Below are 9,574 nucleotides of genomic sequence, written 5' to 3'. Positions count from 1 at the left end.
GCCGTGCACCAGCCACACAGAAAGGAACAGAAGTCCAGGGCTGGTGGAAGTCTGCACAATGAGCAATACCCCAAGGCCTGATATATGTGACAATGTGGGAGCAATTAGCAGGCAACTGAGCAGTTTCAGATGACCACTGTGGAAAGGGGTCGGTGCCATTAACTAAAGCCTCCCGGCTCTTTGCCTTCCACAGCCAGGTCTGCGTTCAACTCAGCTTGAGAACACCCCTCCTCCAGATGGTTTCGTAAAGTTCCAACAAATAGTGAGCCTCTGGTATTCAGCAAAATCACTAGGAGGGAGGCTGTGGGGAGGAAGAGGAGCATCAGACACCAGTAGGCAATTGGGAAACCTAGGGTTTGGTCCTATCTCTGCCATTTTCTTGCTGTGTGACATCCAGCAAGTCACTTAACCTTTCTGGGCCTCTCTTCCATGATTTCACAAATGAGAGGTTTGTGTTTCATTATATTATTGGTTCCTTCTAGCTTTCATATTTGAAGATTCTAAGATCTCTCACATGGTCTCCTGCAAATTATTGCACCTTTTAACCAGGACAACGAGGGCCCCTCAGAAGGAAGAAAGGAGAGGGAAGAGAAGGAGGGAGGGAGGTGAGCATTTATAAGATGTAAAACGATGACATCACGCCACGGAAAGCAGCACTCTCAGCAAAGGCATTCATGGCCATTTGTGACCTGAAGCCCAAATCAGAGACACTCTGCCTCCACTCAGAAGGAGAGTCTCATTTCTCTCTGCAGGTGCCTGTTTAACTCGGAAAAGCTAGGCTTTTATGACTGCTTCAACCAACGACCAGCTGAGGTTTACCCACCTCAGCAAAGGGGTCAGGGGAGTTCACTGGGGAAAAGGACAGTCTTTCCAGAATGGCACTGGAATGACGGGATATCTACTGGGGAACAAAATGAACCCTGACCCCTTTCCTCATACAATAAGCAAATGGCAATTCAAAATGGATCATAGACCTGAATGTAAGAGCTAAAACCATAAAACTTCTAGAAAATAAAATAGGAAAGAAAATTTTGTGACCTTGGGCTAGACAAAGATTTCTTAGATAGGACACAAAAGACATATACCATTAAAAAAAAAGTGGTAAATTGGACTTCATCAAAATTAAAAACTTTTTCTCATTGAAAAATACCATTAAGAAAATAAAAAGGCAAGAATATATAAATAGACCTTACAACTCAATAATAAGAGGATATGAATGATGGCCAAAAGGTTCAACAGACACTTCAACCAAGAAAATTTAAGAAAGTCAAATAAGCATATGAAAAGAAGTTCATATTCATTGGTCATTCAGGAAGTGCAAATTCACACCACAGGGAGGTACCACCATACATCCATTAAAATGGTTAACTTTACGAAGACTGACAATATTAAGTGTTAGTAAAGAGTTGGAAAAAATGTAAGTCTCACATATTGAGGGTGGGAAAGCAAAATGGTTCAACCACTTGGAAAACAATTTGGCAGTCTATTATAAAATGAAACATACATCTACCTTACAATCCAGCAGCCCCACTCTTAGGTATTTACTTACCCAAGAGAAATGAAAACATATGTTCACGCAGAGTGTACACAAATGTTCTTAGTAGCTTTATTCATGCTAGAGGAACATTGAAAATGACACAGATATCCACCAGCCGTGAGTAGATACACAAATTGTGGTATATCCACACAGTGGAATAATACTGAGCAATAAAAGAGAAAGAAAGAAGTTCTGACACATGCCACGATGTGGATGAACCCAAAAGCATCATGCTAAGTGAGAGAAGTCAGACAGAAAACACTGATGAGGATCCAGGCTGCCCCGGGGAGAGAAGTCCAAGGCGTCCTGCCCTGCATACCGATCTACATGATCCTCCGGGAAGCACAGGACGTCCTGACCTGACCCAATCTGATTCCTATCCAAAGTTATAGGACCACCCAATAGCCAGACCCCACCCGCACTGATACCATTCTAATGACTTTTTTTACATGATCTTTCCTTTGTCTCTCACATACCTATGCCTTAAATTTAGCCTAACCCTCAACCCATGTTGGCAGCTCTTAAAGCCCATGGGTCCTGTCCCCATGCCTGCAGCCCTTCACTGCCCATGGGTCCTGTCCCCATGCTATTCTCTGAATAAAAGAGCACTACTGCCAGACCTTGAGAGTCCAAGAAACCTTTCTTTCGACTCTTCAACTCACCGAGCCCTCATCAACACCACATACTCTCCGATTTCATTTACATGAAATCCTACAGATCGGCAGTTGTGCAGGGCTGGGGGAAGGGCGGTATTAACTGTAAGGGTAAAATCCCAAGGGAATTTTGAGGGTGAAAGTAGTTTTAAAAGTCTTTGTTGTGGTGGTTCCATGACTGTATATCTGTACAAAAACTCAGGAAACCTTACATTTAAAATGGGTAAATTTTACAGTATGTTATATCTCAATCAAAGTGCCAAAAAAAAGTGCATCTGAGCATGACGAAAATATCTATCTACAGAGTGCCAGGGGCTGGGTTTGTCATGGTGGGGTGCTGGCCTTCTTACTGGGGTCAACTTGCAGCAGCCGTGAGGGGCAGGGCTCCTGAACTCCGGGTATGACAGCATCATAGCCAGGGATGCTGGGATGAAAACAGGCTGATGGCTGTTTCTCCCACCTGATGGATTCCTGCCCAAAATGCCACTGCCATTGGATTCAAAGTTCTTCCATAAAACTTAATGTGGAAGGTGAAACTCTGGGGAGTGGGGTGTTGGGAGACAAGACGGACTGGGAGATAGCTCAGCCACCACCCTCAACGTGACCAGATGCCTGGGAGTGGGAGGAGAGCGACAGCCAGCGGAGGGAGACGGTGCTGGTGGTGTCTTCAGACAAGTGGCCACATCTCTTTTAGGGAGAAGGATGTTAATACCGGATGTTTTGTCCTTTGTCTTGCCACGAGGTACATTCATATTAACTCTCCAAAATAATTTCAGGAAAGCCAGTGTGCAGAAGGTCCTAAGTGAGTACTTGGTTGTGGAAATTAAGGGTATGCACTGGGCACCTGGGTCAGAGGGATGCTGAGCTGTCAGAGGGGCTGCCACATGAAGCTGAAAAAGCCCAGAAGAAGCGGCCAGCTGGAGTCACCACCCCTGGGCCCCCAGGCTTGTGCCTTGCACAGGCGGCCGAGAGGGTGATCCACGATGAGCATCATTCTGTGGAAGGAGACCCTTAGAAGCAGAAGGGACCACGCGGGCAAAAGCACTCTCTCTGCCTCTCTAGGGCTGACAGGTCCTGTTTCAGCTTCCATCTGTCCCTGCCACTAATGGTTTTTGTCTCCTTCGAAATCCATGTGGTGGAAGAGGGTCAAGCCACAGTCTAGATGGTCTCAGAGCTCCAGAGCCACCACCTGTCAACCAGAAGCTCAGGTCCAGATTTTAAACTCTCAGGAGAAAGACGGTGGCAAGCCCACTAGGGTTAGCACATGCCCTTGGTCCAATCCACAGCGCCCTGGCTGGGAAGCCAGGTCTCAGTCCTCCAGCAGAGCCCTCGGGGCATGGACAGTTTGGGGGTGGGGAGTTCCCAAGGGGTCTAGGCTAGCCCATGCCTCCACCTCCCCAGGCTGCAGCCTGCCCACCTGGGCAATGACTGTTTCCTCCAGCATCCTTTTAAAGCTCCACAACAATGGAATTCTGTGACTCTGTGTATCTCCTCTGGTCCCCAGAAGTGGCTAGTTTTGTCTGTTAATGATCTAAGGACCTCAGAGAGTGTGCTTGCCAGGAAGGAGCTGCCACAAGGGGGAAGAGTTGGCAAACCCAGCTGTCCAGACCTGAAGATATTTTAAGACTCTGTTTCTCCTTCCATAGTCTGTGAGGGGCATGTTCCAGGGGTGATTGCTGGCAGGAAGCTGCTCCTTCCAGTCTTTCCTAGCAGCCCCCCACCCCGCCCCTCCACCTTGCAGCATGCAGATTTCTACTTAAAATCACAGGGAGAGTTCTCCTACAGGAGGCTGTTCCAGCACAGCGCTCCACCTGAGAATGGCATTGCACTGACAACCATGACAGACCGTGGGTGGGATTTCCATTCCCTTCCCTCAAGCTTCAGTCAAGAGAAGCCCTAGGAGATGCAAACAAGGGCTTGCTTCCAGATCCTCGGTGTCCTCCTCCACAGAACGTGTGTGCCTGCCTTGTCTGCCGCCCGAGAGCAAAGAGAGGACCCATGTGAAAACCCATGCTGAACAGCGGTCGAAATCCAGAACGTGTTCCTTGATGTGAATCTCAGTGGCCAGGCTGAACTACGCTTCCAGGAGGCGTGGCCTGGGGCCAATAGCTGACTCATCCTCATCTTTCTCCAAAAGATCAGAACAGAGCTTCTTGAACCTCTCAGATTAGCTGAGGACACAGAAAAAGCTGCATCTTCTCCTGGCCAAGGTATGAATTTAACTTTGGGGTGTGTGTGTGGCGGGAGGAGGCGGTGTTCTTCCCATGCAACTTTGGAGCAAATGCAGCAAAATGGCATTTCCTTTGACAAGAAAGGTCGAGGTGGGGGTTGTGGAGGTCCTCAGGGGTCCTTGTTAGCTTGTCCCCAGAGCCAGAGGAGGCCCACCATTCTGGCAGCTGAGGAGCAGGAAGAGGAACAGGATACCATCGGTGTCAGTAGGCCATGCGCATTTATAGTCCAATCTAGGACCAGTTACACTATTGGCAGGGCCCAGTGCAAAATGAGAATGCAGAACTCTTTGTTCAAAGATTATGAAGAATTTCAAGATGGTGACAACAGGAGAATAAACCAAGAGTGGGGTCCTAGTGAGACTGCAGAGGTGACACACCCATGAAGCTGGCCCTGATTAGATCTCATTGATTTACACCCAATTCATGCACGAATTTCCTCGTCAGCCCTTGCCTCAGCACCCTTGCCATGGTCATCCCTGCCTTACCCTGTCTCCTGGCCATATCACTGTTGCCTCCCTCTTGATGTCTAGCTCTGTGTCATGCACTCAGGAAGGACATTATAACTGCTGGCTGAGTGGGCCTGAGATATTTAACATTTGCTTAAATACTAGAATGGTTCATCTAATGAAATCTCCACGTTTGCTTTCATGCCATGGTTCCTCAGCAAACGCTGGTCAAGAGCTGCGGCCTGATAGGTATTTGCTTCCATCCCATAGTAGACATTCCTTCACACTGACTCATGGGGCATGGCACAGTTGAGGGGTTCACATCAGAGAACCCTGCAAAAGTTCCACCCCGAGGTCTTCCTGAGCTTCCCTGTGACAAGCTGCCCTCCACAATGGCCCCAGAGGACCTGCTGCCTGAACTTCTGCTCCCAGAAGATTAGTGAGCCAAACCCACCCCAGGCCAGGACCTGCACAACAGAAGTCACGAGAGCGAGGACTAGTGTCAGGTGGCAAGAGTGTCCAGGAGCAGAGCCATGTGACATCAGATTAGGACACTCTCTCCAACAGCCAGGCTGTCCATAGGAGGAGAGGAGAGGGTGACACCCTTAGGGACAGCAAGGAAGGCACTTCTGGGCTGGGAGAGCAGTGGCATTGGATCAGTGGTTTGCCAGTTTAGCCTTTCTCCTCACCCCGCACTTCCTCGTGGTCGACATATATTGCTAGGCCCTGCTCTAAAAACACTATATGGGTGATGACAACAACCCCAGGAGATATATACTACTTTTCCTCCTTTTGTAGGAAAAGTAACAGAGGCTCAGAGCACTGGTGGAGCCCAGATGTGAAACTGGTGTTGTAAGAGCAAGCTTGCTTTATTACACTACTCCCCACCCACGTCCAATCCAGGCAAAAGTTTTAAAAACAAAAATGCCCAGGCTGCTTGTCCAGAGATTCTGACAAATTTGGTCTAGTAGCCTATGCACACTGCAAACCTGCCCCAGGCTCGAGGGTTAGTGTTGGGAGTGGCAAGGCTGGAGAGCCTCAGAGGTCCCCCCCAGTCCCGAGATTCCCTGATGCTCCGAGTCCACCTTTTGTACAAAGGATGCTTCATTCGTGCTTTGCAGTGCGGCTCAAATTCCACTTCCCTCTTCCACTCTCAGAGCCAGATCTAATCACAGGGCCATTTCCCCCTGTCTTTTGTGGCTCACAAAGAATAAAATTAGCCAAATGGATAAAAGCTTGTTGTAGGCATATGTAGAGCATTTCAAAGTCTATTTATCAAAAGACTGACCACTGCGTTTATAGCATGGAAGCTCCAAGTGCACAATGACTCCGTCATTTAATTTTGAGGAGAAAAAACATTCAACAGAGAGATGCAAAGTCATAGCCAGCAACTGGAGAGTTTTTGCACTGGACATGTTTCTCTTTGCAAAGACAGCCAAGTTCAATGTCGTCCACCCTGCGGGATGCTCTCCTCCCACCCTCAAGTGCCTGATCCTGAAAGGGAAGAACAGTTTGGCTGTGTTAGATGTTGCCTTGTCTCTCAGCACCCCAGCTCCTCGGTCTCACCAGGTTGGGTCACGTGACCTGAGTCCAGGAAATACCCCTCCCCACCAGATGCCATTCCTCACTGGTCACCTCTCTGCTGTCATCACTCCCCATACCCAGAGTGTGGTCAAAGGCAAATGGCGCCAGCAGCAGTGGACACAGAGCTGCTGGGAGGCAGCAAGCTGGTGCTCACCTTTCAGAACACATGTTCATTCGATCCATCAGTCAAAAAATGTTGGTTGAGCCCCTACTTTTCCAAAAGTTGCCCTATTCTCTGTGGGTTCTACCCACTGAATTCCGTTTCATGCTAGTGTTTCCAACGGAGCAGCAGCACATTAGGCTCCATAATCCCAATGTGACGTTTCCATTTGCACCCACTGAGGCATCTCTGTGGCAATATTCCCTTTCTGTGCATTATTTCTGGGTACCCAGAGCTGCCACGCAACTCCTGCCTCCGTCGGAGCGCAACCATGCTGACCTCTGGCTGCCTCTTTCACACGCAGCCAGCGGAGTTCCTGTACCTTAGGGTGGGCGCTTCCGGGACGGCCCTCTGCAGGACATCACATCTGTTGACTCTGCTTTCCCAACGCCTCAGTACTTGGCCAGACACCTCCAAACCAGCTAGACGCTGGGAACACATTCAATAATGGACTTCTGACGGGTGACACTGAGACAAGCTCCCTTTCTCCTATCAATCTTCACATCTTCCAGATACGGGAATCTACACACACACACGCACACAAATACACTAGGTGAGGGTGTCACCACACAGTACCTTTCCTTCCCCAAAGCCGATTCAACAAGTCTTCCTGTTAAATCTGGAAGTAGGGCTGAGTGCTGGCTGCATGCCAAGAAGTGAAGCACATACGAGGAACGTGTGAGACACGATTTCTGCCTCGTGGCAGCCCATAAGCTGCGCCACCAGACTTGAGAGACTGCCGGCCATGGCAGCCAGCAGCCCCGCCCCCACCAGTTCCAGGAAATGGCCTGGCTCAGGAATCCCTCCGCCCCGACACTGAATGATCCTGTCCCTCTTGAAAAGTGTCCCAACTGCAGCCAACCGAGTATTGCCAAACGTCCTGAAGACCAATTAGCAAGTCTCCGCGCTCCCAAAGCCCCACCTTAACGGAGCCACTGCCAATCCGAGACGCTCTGTATTTCCTTTTTCCTCTGAAATGTACTCTCCTTTCTAACGCCCTTGAACCCTTGCCCACAAAAGTGACGCAGATGGGTTCCCTTGCTGTACAGTTATGAATAAACAGATGGTTAATTTTGTCTCAGACTTAGTTCTGCCTTTGTCGGACTTAACTCCTAAATGACACGACCATAGAGCAGAAGGAGTCAAGATAGAAAGGGGTCCTATAGGTGTTAGAGAAAGGCAGGAGAGGATGGGCGGGGACAGCGTCCAGGGGTTTCTCAGAGGAAGTCAGAGTGAAGGAGGCCTTGCAGTCGGAGTTGGGTAGACCAGCAGGGGACAATGAAAAAGGATGGATGGGGAGGAAGGCAGAGGGTGTTTTTGCGAAGAAGAGCCAGGGCAGAGGTGAATGAGGGCAGTACTGCATTCCTTCCCCCGGGGAATATGCTTCTGAAATGTAAACCCCAAGTCAGGAGAATTCACAAACAACTGAGTAAGATATCGTCGGGAAAGGGCATTAGAAGACCAAGCGCTTAAATGAGATCGTGGAGGCCCTCGTGTTAAGTATTTCTGGCGGTACCTAAATAAAGTCAGGGCAGTTATACTTTTCCCATCTTCAGTCAGTGATGGTGGGTGCTGGACAATCCCATGCCGTTTACAAGCTTTACTCTCTGGAATATTTTCTGAATCTCTCATCTTTAAATTATCAAGAGGTGCTTGCGTGTGTTTTATGTTGCTTTCCTTTCAGTCAAATGCTTTCATTCAATCGATTGATCGATCAGTCAACAAATGCATACTGAGTACTCACCATGTGCTAAGCACTGCTCTAGGCCTGGGCTTGTAGCAGTGTTAAAAAAAGGATGCTGTGCTCATGAAATTGACGTTCTAGTGGGGAGACTGATACCTTCTCCTCTTTGTTCCTTTTCTGCTTTCTCACTCCTAGCATTCCTACTAGGTCCTTCTTCCAGTGCCTCTGGCAGGATGTTTCATGCTAGCTGGTTCTCGGTCAAGTCCCTCTGTGGCATCATATGCACAAGTACCACAAAATGGCATATCACAAATCTGCTTCTGCCAGAAAAGAATCCAGGCATGTGGGTGTGGTCATAGTGTGGACTTCTACAAAAAGAGTGGGGAAAGAGGTCTAGGAAGTAGGGCTTAGAGGTGTGCTGGGCAAGCGATTCACACTGGAGTGTCAGGAGCTTAGGATTTCCCAGGACTTGTGAATTTAAAGGAGGATTCAGAGGACACAACTCCAGGCACTAGAATGAGGCTGTGATGCATCCACTCCTTTAGCCAACATTTAGTTAGAGCTGCTAAGTGGCAGGTGCTGTGCTGGGTACTGGGCCTGGGAAAGCAAGAGTAAGCAAGACAGAGGAGGTGCTTGAACATTTTGCATCCAGCGGTGGAGACAAGTTAGCAAGCAATCACATGTAAGGGTGATGAGTGCCATGACACACAAAAACTAGAGACTCTAGAAAATTCCACAGGGGCATCTGCCCTGGTCTAGGTGAGGCGGTTTGAGTGAGGCTCCAACAAAGAAGAGATCTTTAAATCCAGCTCTGAAGCACATACAAAGGGCACTCAACATGCCTTGTATGTTTGCAAGAAATTCCATGTAACGTCAGAGTTCTTGAGGATAAACACTAGATGCTGACTCTGGGTAACTTCAGAGGAAAAGGAGTTTATTAGAAGCACATTAGATAGCTTATCGAAGGACAAAAGGCTGAGGAATCAGGTGGGAGCCAAAGGAAGCTGGACTGCCAAGAGCCCAGTCAAGCTTACACCATAGGAAAGGCTCATTAGGACATTGGCACCAATGCCGCCATCACTGGGCACCCGATTGGTCCATCTGAGTCACGTGATCTTAAGTAAGGGGCCAGCGAGCAAGGAAAGAGAACATCTATGTCCCTTGGGCTGTAGATTCACTCTGGGGGATTCCCCCATATCAAAGTGAACTATTCAGATGATATGCAACCAGCACATGACAATGCCGCTACATTCTGTGTAGCTGGAGCACAGCGTGTAAG

General features: G+C 48.7%; 1 long non-coding RNA gene across 1 annotated transcript; it reads right to left on the bottom strand.

The window, feature by feature from the left end:
* Positions 1-6,184: 6,184 nt before the first annotated feature.
* On the bottom strand, positions 6,185-7,389 carry LOC139042180 (uncharacterized). Its single transcript, XR_011498565.1, has 2 exons — positions 7,188-7,389; positions 6,185-6,361 (listed from the first exon to the last, which is right to left on the bottom strand). It is a non-coding gene; the product is annotated as an uncharacterized lncRNA (long non-coding RNA).
* Between the last annotated feature and the right edge of the window lie 2,185 nt (positions 7,390-9,574).

The sequence above is a fragment of the Equus asinus genome, chromosome 26 (assembly GCF_041296235.1).
Source record: "Equus asinus isolate D_3611 breed Donkey chromosome 26, EquAss-T2T_v2, whole genome shotgun sequence".
Lineage (NCBI taxonomy): Eukaryota > Metazoa > Chordata > Mammalia > Perissodactyla > Equidae > Equus > Equus asinus.
This window is presented reverse-complemented; position numbering and strand designations above follow the sequence as displayed.